Source organism: Lemur catta, chromosome 5 (genome assembly GCF_020740605.2).
Source record: "Lemur catta isolate mLemCat1 chromosome 5, mLemCat1.pri, whole genome shotgun sequence".
Classification (NCBI taxonomy): Eukaryota; Metazoa; Chordata; class Mammalia; order Primates; family Lemuridae; genus Lemur; species Lemur catta.
This window is the reverse complement of record NC_059132.1, coordinates 102,592,636-102,603,465: the sequence shown is the minus strand read 5'-3', so window position 1 is coordinate 102,603,465 and position 10,830 is coordinate 102,592,636. Positions and strand designations below refer to the sequence as shown.

The window sequence follows — 10,830 nt, the reverse complement described above, 5'->3', positions numbered from 1 at the left end:
ACGGAGGGCAGAGAATCTTACCCCACTCCCCTGGAATTCCACCTAAGAAACTAGAATCCTATGGCCATTATAGGCTACACATTTCCTTTTGTTTCATAAACATGGGGGAAAGTGAGACAGGAGTCTCCATCATGGGGAGGTCAGGAGACGCAGTTAGGAGGTAGCGTGCAGTGACTGCTCAGGACCACTGCAGCAGGATAGCGCTCCACTGCCCCACATTGCTGATTTTTTAAAAATATTCTGCCTATACACCACTACCCAAAATGAACTGCACTAAATGATGCTTAGGGTTGTAAAATGAAAAATACTAAAACTTCCATTTACAATCATTTTTATCTGAAAAAAATTTTAAAATTAAGCTTAACTCATATTAAATATATTTTGATCCTGTACTTTAATATATTAAATACATGTATGGCCGGGCGCAGTGGCTCATGCCTGTAATCCTAACACTCTGGGAGGCCGAGGCAGGTGGATCGCTCAAGGTCAGGAGTTTGAGACCAGCCTGAGCAAGAGCGAGACCCTGTCTCTACTAAAAATAGAAAGAAATTATATGGACAACTAAAAATATATATAGAAAAAATTAGCTGGGCATGGTGGCGCATGCCTCTAGTCCCAGCTACTCGGGAGGCTAAGGCAGGAGGATTGCTTGAGCCCAAGAGTTTGAGGTTGCTGTGAGCTAGGCTGATGCCACGGCACTCACTTAGCCTCGGCAACAGAGTGAGACTGTCTCAAAAAAAATAATAATAAAATAAATAAATACATGTATTTTAGGGTGCATGCTCAAAATAGTTTTATTGATATATACACTATCAAATATGTTTTGGGTTTGCTACTAGAAGTGATGAGACACCATTGAAAATTTTGGCCAGGATAATGACATCATTCATGAAAGGGAATTTTAGGAAAATTAGTCTAGGGGCAATATAGAGGTTACCTTGGAAAGAGTAGATGTCGAGGTTAGAAGGGCCAGCTAGGAGCCTATTGCAAGAATCTAAATGTCAACTGGGTTGGTGGTAGTGGGAAGTAGAAAGTCATAGTTGAAACAGATGATGTAAAAGAAGAATCTTAAATGTTAGGAGTAAAAAAATGTCAAAGAATGTGTGGAAATTTTGAGTTGAATTGGCTCAGAAAAAAAAAAAACAGTTATCAGTTATGGGACTCAAACCATACTGTAATTACCACTGATATAAAGGCCACATAAATAATATAGAATCTACAGTATTAGCTTCTTGAACATGAGGGTTCAGATGCTGAAAATCCCCATAGTAGGAGATACACTGTTGAATAACTTAAAACCTTACAGGAAAAAACAGGATTGTGAAGGAAAGGTTGCACTCAAACTTGTGAAAGTCTTTATAAATATTATGTTCTTTGACAAAGGGGCAAAGGCAATAGAACAGAGAAAAGATAGTCTTTTCAACAGATGATGCTGGAACAACTGGACATCCGCATATAGAAAAATGAATCTAGACACAGGCCTTACACCTTTCACAAAAATGAACTCAAAATGGATTACAAAGCTAGATGTAAAACGTCAAACTGGCCAGTGCAGTGGCTCCCACCTATAATCCCAGCCCTTTGAAAGGCAGAGGCAGGAGGATCACTTGAGGCCAGGAGTTTGAGACCAGCCTGGGCAACATAGTGAGACCCCATCTCTATAAAAAAACTAAAAAATTAGCCACATGTGGTGGTGCGCACGTGTAGTCCTAACTTCCCAGGAGGCTGAGGCAAGAGGATCACTTGAGCTTGGGAGTTTGAGTTTACAGTGAGCTGTGATTGTGCCACTGCTCTCCAGCCTGGGCAACAGAGTGAGACACTGTCTCTAAAATAAAAAAAAGTAAAACTGTCAAACTCCTAGAGACAATATAGGAGATAATCTAGATGACCTCAGGCTTGCTGATGACTTTTTAGATATGGCACCAAAGTCATAATCCATGAAATAAAGAATCAACAAGTGGGACTTCATTAAATATTGGGTTCAGCTCTGAATGCAGCATGGGCACGTGGGAATTTACAGCCACGGAGCAGGTGGGGGTCAGTGGATGGGAAATTACTAAGAAGAAACATCAGGGGTGAGGGGGTTTCTGGCTCAACCAATCTCACAGTGTCTCAACCTTGCTGGAGACAGGTAAGGGGGACCAGACACCATCTGGGGTGTGGTAGGGGGTGAGGCACCCAATTAGATATCAAGGGTGGGTTCTGGCTAAACTGACTTAGCAGGGTTCTTTTTCCAAAACTGGATTTTACAAGGAAGTGCACAGAGGGGCCTCGGAGAAGGTTGAGGAGCCTGACTAAAGTGTGGCCGAGCAAAGAATCTTTATCAACAGAGGTACACAGAATAACTGGGCATATTTCAGTATGTTTTATTCTAAGTAAGTGGTCTGAGAGCTTCCACAAAAAGGAGGTATGCCATCAATATTTTGGTCTGTTTTATAAAACAAGTCTTTTTTCATATTTTTACTTGCATGTGTACTTTTGACTAACGACAGCCTCCACCAAATTAGAGACACCTGGTGATTGTTAGTGTGCATATGCAATGTATTTATAAAATCTTGCTTTAAATGGGTTATATCATTTATAACATTTTGTCACACAATCTTATGGCATGCAGATTCTGCTATGTTAAAATTAGATTAAATTAATTGGATTTTAAGATATTTTGTTAAACAAATTAATGAAGTAAATAAGCATTCCTAATACATCTTTTATTTATATTCACATTTATACTCCAGGCTCAAGATCAAGGGTACATATTATATACACACAGACACACATTCACACATAATGCCTTAGCCTTAGATGTGAAAAATCATCCTCTTTGGCGAAGGAACACGCCTATTTGAAATTTAAAGAGGTTGGAAATGCAAAATGTTTGTTTTTCTGGAGTAAATAAAAACCCACATGGCCTTGTTCCCTTCAGAATGTGGTAGGAACCCTTTCCACTCAGGCAAAGGCTAATTGCTCAATAGAAAATGCCAGCAAATCTCATTGTCATGGGATTCTATCCATCTGTAATTCCATTCCCAGATCCAAATACTTTCATCTGTTCCCATGTCTTCCAAAAAATTGGTACCCTTGGTGGTAAAGGAAAACATCTACAGATTGTCATTTCATCTCTGAGAGCCATTCAGAAAGAAAGAGACGTACTATACAAGCTGGGGACCAGGAACAGATTGAATTCATTAAAAAGACACAAGCCAAACTGTTCATCTCTGGTAAATGAAAAATTATCACTGTTGTTGTTAAAACCATATGTTCTAGGTAAGAGGACAGGTTTTTGTATTCATTGTGACATTTGTTGTGAGGCATGTTAATGGACTTAATGCTAGTATGTGCTTAGCAGTAATTTGCAAATTTGAAAAGTAACCTAGAGTTCAAAAAATGAGTAAGGAAGATAAAAAACGTCATCGGAGATATTTCTCAATTATCGTTGTGTCTGAATGTGAGAGCATAGGTGAAGACCGATGACATTTGTCATTATGTCATAGCTTTAGGTATGCAGATGCAACCTTTAGAAGAGTTTGTTTATTCTTAAAAAAAAAAAAGTCTTATCGCTTCTTGGCCTTTTGGCTAAGATCAAGTGTAGTAGGAAAAAAAGTCTTAATTTTTTTTAAGCTGCCATACGATGAAATTAGTAGAAACTTTGATTGCTTGACCCAAAGTGATAGTGATTTGCATCTTTCAGCTGAAACTCTGCTCAGTTCCCCACTTTCAGGTTTAAAAAAACAACCGAAAAACCCACTATTTTATTGATGTATGGCAAATGAAGCATACATGAAGTAGAGCAATGTGCACTGTATAGGAAAGTACTCAAATTATTAGTGCTCAGCTGATGAATGTTAACCCAGTGAGCACATCCACAATTTATTTACCCACTCTGTTGTTGATGGGCTTTTTGGTTGTCTCCAGCTTTGGCTGACTAATGTTGTAAGAACTTTATTGCTAATGTCTTTTGATTGTTCATGGGTATGCATTTCTGTTAGTTCTATAGCTAGGAATACAATTATCTGGTTATAGAGTATATATATTTTTTCAACTGTAATAGGTAATGACAATCTTTTAAAGAGACTGCATCAATTTACGTACCCAGCAGGCATTTATGGGGTTTACAGGGACAGCCTTCCCTATGCCCTTGTCATGTCAGCCTTAAGTTTCGCCATTTTGGTGGGTTGTAGCCCATTGTGGCTTTAATTTGCATTTTCCTGAAAACTAATGAGATTGTATACCTTTTCATTTTGTTTGTTGGCCCCTTAAATATCCTCTTTTGTGAACAGCACGACCAAAACTCTTGTCCACATTTCCAGTGTGTTATCTTTTTCTTATTGATTTGCAGTTCTGTGTAAATTCTGAAAACAATTCCTCAGCTGGTTGTAAGTATTCTAAACATTCTCCCTTTGTGTAGCTTTTTGAACTCCCTCAATAAAATATTTTGATGAACAGAAATTCTTATTGTTAATATTGTCCAATTTATCAATCTTTTGACTTAATGTTACTGCCTTTTACATCCTATCTAAGAAATATTTCCTCACCCGCAGGTTATGAAGAAATACTCCTATGTTATTTTCTAAAAGCTTTATCATTTTACCCTTCCCAATTGCACAGTCCACCTAGAATTGATTTTTGTGTACAGTATAAAGTAAGAGTGAAGTTTTATTTTATTTTATTCTTGAAATGGATACCAATAGATTTAGCACCTCTTATTGAAATGACTGTTTTTCTGCCAGGTCTCTGCATTTATAAAATTCGAGTGTCTGTTTATGTGTTGGTCTGTTTCCAGACTCTTCTATTATGTTCCATTATTTATCCGTTTGTACCAATACCACACTTGGTACAATTACTATAATTTTTTTTATAAATCTTCCTACAGGGTAGAATAATTCCCTCTCCTTCTGGGGTTTGGCTATTTTTGGTACTTTGCATGTCCACACACATTTTAGAATAAATTGCGACAAAAATTCTTGGGCTTTTAGATTGTTTAGAATCTATAGATCAGATTGGGAAGAATTAACATTTTATAATATTGAGTCTTATAAAACAAAGTATATTTATAAACAATAAACATACAGGCCTAGCATTTCCCCTAATTAATTTAGGTTTCTCATTTAATAATGTTTAATTATTAATAATTTAATTTAATAATATAATACTAATATTTATAAATTTTTATATGTATCTTGAACATATTAGTTTTATTCCTAAATATTTGCTGGGTTTTGATGCTATTATAAATGGTAATTTGCAAATTAGTTTTATATATTTTTCATACATAGAATATAATTTTTTTAATTGACTTTAGATCCAATATTAAGTGTACTTATTAATTCTAACAGTATATCTGTACATTCTTTTAGATGTTCTACATATATAAATCATGCTGACTACAAATAATAACAGTTTTATTTCTTCCTTTCCAAACTGTGTACCACCACTTTTTTGTCTTGCTTTGTTGCATTAGCTAAAATATCTATAGTAAATTGTTGGAGAAAAGGTAGTAATAGGCATTTTTGTCTCTTGCCTAATCTCAGAAGGAAAGCTCTTGATCTTATACCATTAAATGTAGTATTTGCTTCATTTTTAATAACCTTTATCAGATTAAGGAAATTTATTTCTATTCCTAATTTGCCCAGTTTTTTAAAATCATAGAATGGATCTTGACTTTTAGCAAAGGGAAAATCTTGAAAGCAGCAACTGAAAATCAGCACATCACTTCCAAGAAAATCTCAATGAGATTAACAGCTACTTCTCATCAGAAACAATGGAGACCATAAGGCAGTGGGCAGACATATTCAAAGTGCTCAAAGGGAAAAAAACGTCAACCAATAATCCTATACCCAACAAAAGTATTTCATTTTTCAAAAATGAAAGTGGAATAAAGTCAAACCTGGATAAACAAAAACTGTTAGACTTCATTGCCAGCAGACCCATCTAACAAGAAATACTAAAGGAAGTTCTTTAGGCTGAAAACAAGCGATCCCAGAAAGTAATTCTAATATGTATGAAAAAACAAAGAGTAACAGTAAAGCTAATTATATAATTATAAAAGACTGTATGAAAACATTTTTTCTCCTTTTTCCTCTTTACTGATTTAGAAAACAATTGTATAAAACAATAGATATATAATTATATTGTTCGGACTATAACATATAGAAATGTAATTAATATACAGTACCAACTTACAACCACTCAACTTATGATTTTTTAACTTTATTATGGTACCCATATAACCATGTTTTTCACCTTTAGTACAATATTAAATAAATTACATGAAATATTAATCACTTTATTATAAAATAGGCTTTATGTTAGATGATTCTGCCCAGCTATACACTAATGCAAGTGTTCCAAGCATGTTTAAGGTAGGCTAAGCTAAGCTGTGATGTTTGGGGAGTTAGATGTATGAAATGCATTTCAACTTATAGTAATTTCAATTTATAATGTGTTTATCAGGGCGTAACCCCATCATAAGTTGAGAATCTGTATTTGCCAGTAACAGCACAAAAGATACAGATGGGAGTATTAGAGTAAAGAAACGACACCAGATGGTTAATTCAAACCCATAAGAACAAATGAAGAGAACCAGAAATGGTAAATTGGAAGATTAATATAACAAATGCTATAAATATATACTTGTTCTCCTTTCTTCTCTCAGCTTCTTTCAAATCCATAAAATTATATGTCATAATAATTATAACAATTATAATACTTGTAACAATGCATTTAAAGATGTAAAATGTATAATAGTAGCACAAAAAGAGGGGAAAGGAAATGGAACTATACAGAAGTAACATTTCTATGTCTCATTGAAATTAAGTTAGTACAAGTCTGATGTAGAATCTGAAGTAACTCTAAAAAGTTAACCTGTATATCATAAGCCCTAAACCAATCACTAAGAAAATTACAATAACAAAAAATAGCGAATATAGTCATTAAAGGAATCAAAGTGTTACACAAGAAAGTATTCACTTAATGCAAAATAAAGCAGTAAAGGAGGAATAGAGAAAAAAAGACATGAGACATACAGAAACAAAAAATAAAACAGCAGACATAAACCCAGCTATATCAATACTAATTACATATGAATGGGTTAAGCAATATAATCAAAAATCAGAAATCATCAGACTGAATTTTTAAAAAAATGATCCAAATGTATGCTGTCTATGGGAGACATCCTTTAGATATAAAGATACAAATACATTGAAAGTAAAAGAGATGGAAATAAAAATACGTAAAAAAAAATAGAAAAATATGTAAAAAATGGGGGAAAAACATGTAAACACCAACCATAAAAATGTTGGATTGGCTGAATTAATATCAGACAAAATAGACTTTAAAATAGAAAATGTTACTAGAGAAAAAGAAGAACATTTTATAATGATAAAAATGTCAATCAAGAAAGATATAACAATTATAAACATACACACCTAATACGAAAGCCTCAAAATACATGAAGCAAAAACTGACAGAAATGAAGGGTGTTATGGACTGAATGCTTGTGTCCTCCTCAAATTCATATGTTAAAATTCTAACCCCCGATGTGATGGTATTAGGAGGTGGGGCCTTTGGGAGGTAATTTAGGTATTGAAGGTGGAGTCCTCATAAATGGGTTAGCGCCTTTTAAAAGAGACTCCAGAGAGCTAGCTCACTCTTTTCCTACCACATGAGGACACAAGCAGTTGGGCATCTGCAACCTGGAAAAAGGCCCTTTCCAGATCCTGGCCCTGCTGGCAGACTGATCTCAGCCTGCCAGCCTCCAGAACTGTAACGAATAAATGTCTGTTGTTTATAAGCCACCCAGTCCATGAAGCTTTATTATAGCAGCCTGAACTAAAACAAAGGGAAGAATTGACACTTGAACAATAATACTTAGAGTTTTCAATACCCCACTTTCAATAATGGACAGAACTAGGCAGAAGGTTAACAAAGAAATAGAATACTTGAACAACAATATAAGCCAGATGGATCTAACATTCATCTATAGAATTCTCCATGCAACAACTGCAGAGCATACATTCTTCTCGTTCTCCAGAATAGACCATATGCTAGGCTACAGAACAAGCCTCAGTAAATTTTAAATGAAGGAAATCATTTAAATAGTATGTTTGTCAGACCACAATGGGATAAACTTAGAAAACAATGACAGAGAGAAATTTGAGAAACTCACAAACATATGGAATTAAACAGCACATTCCTATATAACCAATGGGCAAAGAGAAAAATCACAGGGTGTATTAGTTTGCTAGGGCTGTCATAACCGAGTACCATAAACTGAGTGGCTTGAAAAGAGAAATTTATTTTCTCACAGTTCTAGAGGCTAAAAGTTCAAGATCAAGGTGTCAGAAGAGCCATTCTCTCTCTGAAGGCGCTAGGGAAGGACCTATTCCAGGTCTCTTGCCTGGCTTCTAGTTCCTTGGCTTGTGACTAAATAACTCCAGTCAGTCCTCACATGGGGTTTTCCCTGTAAACGTGTCTGTCCAAGATTTCCCTTTTTATAAGAACACCAGTCACATAAGATTCCAGGTCCACCCTATTCCATTGTGACCATTCATAAACTTCACAAGAACGTTAATAGCAGTATTGTTCGTAATAGTCAAAAAGTGAAAACACAGAAGAGCAAATATTGCATGTTCTCATTCATATGTGGGAGCTAAAAAAAAAAAAAAAAAAAAAAGGTGATCTCATTAAGGTAGAGAGTGGAATGATATTAATAGTTACCAGAGTCTGGGAAGGGTATGCGTGTTTAAAGAGAGGTTGGTTGATGGGTACAAACATATAATTATATAGAAGGAATAAGTTCTAAGATTTGATAGCAGAGTAGAGTGACTACAGTTAACAACAATGTATAGTATATTTTAAAGTAGCTGGAAGAGAGGACTTGAAATGTTCCCAACACAAAAATGATAAATGCCCAAGGTGATAGGTGCCCCGAATACCCTGACTTTATCATTATACATTGTATACATGTAACAAAATATGACACGTACCCCATGAATATATAAATATTATATATCAATTAAAAATTAAATTGGATTAAAAAGTGAAAACAATCTAAATATTCATCAATTGATGAAGATACAAAATGTAGCATGTATACAGTAGAATATTACTAATTTATAAAAAAGAATGACATACTGATACATGCTACAACATGGATAAACCTTGAAAACAGTATGTTAAGTAAAAGAAGTCAGTCACAAAAGACCATATAGTGTATGATTCCATTCCTGTGAAATGTCCAGAATATGGACATCTCTAGAGACAGACAGTAGATTAATGGTTCTAGGGCTTGAGGGGGACTAAGGATTGGGAGGTGATGGCCAAAGGGAATAAGGTTTCTTTTGGGGTAATGAAAATGTTCTAAAGTTGCTTCTCTTGATGGTTATATAATTATCTGAATATACAAAAAAATTGAATTGTACAATTTAAATGGGTGCACTGTATCTCATAAAGGTGTTACAAAAATATTTTGTACATAACAAAAAAATCATGACATGTTTGCCCTTAAGTACTTTAGGGGTAAAATAAATGTGTCTCCTAAGAACTGGACTAAGAAGTTCTATAAGTAAGTAAATGGTCTTTTTCTCTGATCTGGAGGTCAGTGTTTCTGGTTGTGAGTGTGGGGGGGGGGCTGTGTGAGTAGAGTGACACTCAGACCCTTCCTGGTTTCAGAGTCAATAGTCAAAAAAACCTGCTATACACTGATCTAAGATGTAGTGCAGAGACTTTCTCAAGACTGTCTAAGCTGGAGACTACATTTTCCAGCCCTCCTCAACTGTTTGGTATGGCCAAGTGACTCAGTTCTTGCAAAAAAAAAAAAGAAGAAACAGAAAAAAAGAAAAGAAGTAAGAAGTAAAATTTTCTCCTCAGTTGCCTGAGAGAAAACCTCTAACCCCGAACTTGTCTTTCCCCAGCTCCTGTCAGCTCAGGCCGAGGTTCTATACTGACCATGGAAGTCATGTGCTGAAGGCGGTGGACTGGGTCGGCCTGGGTCTCTGGGTGGCATGTGGACAAGCCACCTGCCGACCCAGCAGACAAGCTCTGAACTGAGACTTGAGCAAAAATTAAACTGCTGTCTTGTTTGACTCACTGTATTTTTGTGTCCTTTGCTGCAGCAGATAATATTACCCTCACAAATAGTCTTTAGAATCACGAAGAAAGGAAAGCTGTTCTTCTGTATTCTCCCTACAGTCTCTCCTCCAATGTGTAGTTCAAGGAGATGAGTCCCTCCTCTGAAGCTGTAGCTCCCAATATGATCAATTAATAGGAAAATTCACCTCTCACGCCAGGAGGGTTTGAAGCAAATATTTGACAAGGAAAAGAACAGTGTGGTGCGGCACCCAGACAAATCCCAATACTTTCAATCTTCCATTTTGGCATCACATAGACCTTCCAGGGGATAGTTCTGTCCTTGTACTGCCCACCCTATGTCTGATCTCCCACAAAACCAAAGCTAGGAACTGTCACTCTCATGGTGACAACAGAATAAAGTTAATTTTTCCAAGCAAATCTATTGTAAATAAGGGTTGATCCTCGTTCTCAGTATTTCTTCCTTTACTGTTGTCATTTAATTCTGTCTGCATGGGCAGATTTGGTCCATGTGCACAAGCCTGACTGAGCTAATTCCCATGGCACCAGATACTTGGCAAGTTCCCATTAACTAGAAGTCCTAAGGTTCCTTTTTCTATCATGAGAAAGTGGAAGAACCTCCGGTTTTCCCACTAGCATTTGGCATATGCCCAGAGTCATTTTGCAACAGTCTAGGATTCTCAGGGAGCACTATTTTTAAAATATCTGAGAATAGACAAGAAAGGTGAATGCTTTTGAATATGT

At 35.8% G+C, this 10,830-nt stretch overlaps 1 pseudogene; it reads left to right on the top strand.

The window, feature by feature from the left end:
- Window positions 1-3,553: 3,553 nt before the first annotated feature.
- On the top strand, window positions 3,554-3,681 carry LOC123638947 (annotated as a pseudogene).
- Window positions 3,682-10,830: the final 7,149 nt, after the last annotated feature.